This window comes from Suricata suricatta, chromosome 10 (genome assembly GCF_006229205.1).
Source record: "Suricata suricatta isolate VVHF042 chromosome 10, meerkat_22Aug2017_6uvM2_HiC, whole genome shotgun sequence".
Taxonomy (NCBI): Eukaryota; Metazoa; Chordata; class Mammalia; order Carnivora; family Herpestidae; genus Suricata; species Suricata suricatta.
This window is the reverse complement of record NC_043709.1, coordinates 57,952,363-57,955,067: the sequence shown is the minus strand read 5'-3', so window position 1 is coordinate 57,955,067 and position 2,705 is coordinate 57,952,363. Positions and strand designations below refer to the sequence as shown.

Genomic DNA, 2,705 nt, shown 5'->3' with positions numbered 1-2,705 from the left:
GAATGAGATCTCCAAGAAGGAGAAATTTTGTAAAAAAACGTACATGAGTGTTTGAAGGTGGGGATCCACAAAAGTGAGTGTGATGACGGTCAGATTTCCCGTCACACTCAGCAGATAGGTAAAAAATAGAAAGATAAAAATCAGAACTTGCAGCTCAGGGTCATCTGTCAGTCCCAGCAGTATGAATGTTGTTACTGTATAGTTTTTCATCACAGATGTCTTCTATCCAATCTGCATGCCTGACAATTCAGAGAGATTATTGTATAGATCCTAATAACTGTTCAAAATCTAATTTAATCAGCTATAGTCTAAGTTCACTACATTTTCATGTTATATTTTAATTATTTATTTTTTGTTTCATGTTTTTTTTAATTCTAGTTAACATATTTTAAAACTGTAGTTAGTTAACATATAGTGTAATATTAGTTTCTAGAGTAGAATTTAGTGATTCATCACTTACATGTAACACCCAGTGCTTATCACAAGAAGAGCCCTCCTTAATACTTATCATCCATTTAGGCGATCCCCCTGTGAATTTCCCCTCCAACAAACCTTAGTTTGCTCTCTATAGTTAAGAGTCTAGGGGCACCTGTGTGGCTCAGTCGGTTAAACATCTGACTTTGGCTCAGGTCAGATCTCATGTTCATCGGTTCGAGCCCTGTATCAGGCTCTGTGCTCACAACTAGTTCAGAGCCTTGAGCCTGCTTCCAGTTCTGTGACTCCTCTCTATGCCCCTCCTCCTCTCATGCTCTGTCTCTCTCTATATCAAAAACAAATAAAACATTATGAAATTTTTTTTAAAAAGAGTCTATTTTGTGGTCTCTTGCCTCTCTTTTTTTCTTTCCCCTATGTTCATCTGTTTTGTTTCTTAAGATCCATATATTAGTGAAATCATATGGTATTTATCTTTCTCTGATTTATTTCACTTAGGAAAATACACTCTGGCTCCATCTATGTCATTGCAAATGTCAAGATTTCATTCTTTTTGATGGTTGAGGAATATTCCATTATATATATATGTACATTACATCTTCTTTATCCATTCATGAGTTGGTGGACATATGTACTCTTTCCATAATTTGGCTACAATTGATAATGCTACTGAAAACAACAGGCTGCAGTTGCCCCTTTGAGTCAGTATTTTGTATCCTTTAAGTAAATACCTAGTAGTGCAATTGCTGGACTGGTTTTTCTATTGCTATGTTGTCCTGTTTCCTTAAATGACAGGCCCTGAACAAAAAATAAGGCTCCTTTAACAGAGTGATATTAACAGGTACAAAGAGCACAACGAGCCTTTTAAAGATGACAAGAGACAGAAAACTAGCAAAAATGACAAAACGAAGGAACTCTCCCCTGAAGAACCTCCAGGAAGAAGTCCCAGCCACAGAGCTGCTCAAGGCAGATCTATACAACATACAAGATCAAGAATTTAAAAAACTTGTCATAAAATTAATCGCTGGGGTTGAGAAAAGCATCAAAGAAGCAACTGAGACAATGACTAGGGACTCTCAAAATAGGTGTGATGAGTTAAAAAAAGCTATAAGTGAGGTGAGTAACAAAATGGGGGCAGCCACCTCAAGGATTGATGAGGCAGAGAGAATAGGTGAATTAGAAGATATAGTTATAGCAAAAGAGGTGGCTGAAAAAAAGAGAGAGAAACTGATCCAGGAGCAGGAAAGGAGAATTCGAGACCTGAGTGATGCAATCAAACGGAACAACATCCATATCATAGAAATTCTTTAAGAGGAGACAGAGAGAAAGGTCCTGAAGGGATACTAGACCAAATTATAACTGAGAATTTCCTTAATTTGGGGAAAAAATAGACATTCAAATTCAAGAGGCACAAAGAACACCCTTAAGATGTAATTTGAATAGACCTTTGGCACAACATATCATAGTGAAACTGGAAAATACAAAGATAAAGAGAGAATTCTGAAAGCAGCTAGGGAGAAAAAGGCCCTCACGTACAAAAGGAAACCTATCAGAGTGGGTACAGACCTATCTAATGAAACTTGGCAGGCCAGGAAGGAATGGCAGGAAATCTTCAGTGTGATGAACAGAAAAACCATGCAGCCAAGAATCCTTTATCCAGCAAGCCTGTCATTCAATATAGAAGGAGAAATAAAATTGTTCCCAAATAAACAAAAATTGAGAGAATTCATGACCACCAAACCAAACCTACAAGAAATCCTAAGAGGGACTCTGAGGGAAAAGTTGCAAAGTATACAAGGTGCCAGAGACATCTCTATAAACATGAATTCAATGGAGAACACAATGACTCTAAACCCACATTTTTCAATTATAACACTGAATGTAAATGGACTGAATGCTCCAACCAAATGACACAGGGTAGCAGAATGGATAAAAAAACAAAATGCATCTATTTGTTGTCTACAAGAGACTCACTTTTGACCTGAAGATACCTTCAGGTTGAAAGGAAAGGGATGGAGAAATATCTATCATGCGACTGGAAGCCAAAAGAAAGCCAGAGTAGCCATACTTATATCAGACAAACTGGGCTTTACAGTAAAGGCAGTTACAAGGGATGAAGAAGGACATTATATAAATATTATAGGATCTCTCCATCAGGAAGAGCTAACAATGATAAATATCTATGCGCCAAATTTGGGAGTGCCCAAATACATAAAACAATTAATCACAGACAGAAACAATCTTATTGACAAAAATGTGCTAATTGCAGGGGA

At 37.1% G+C, this 2,705-nt stretch overlaps 1 protein-coding gene across 1 annotated transcript in view; it reads right to left on the bottom strand.

The window, feature by feature from the left end:
* LOC115303619 (olfactory receptor 6C70-like) overlaps positions 1 to 2,705 on the bottom strand; it is a 104,469-nt gene that overhangs the window by 95,326 nt on the left and 6,438 nt on the right. The window lies entirely within an intron of this gene.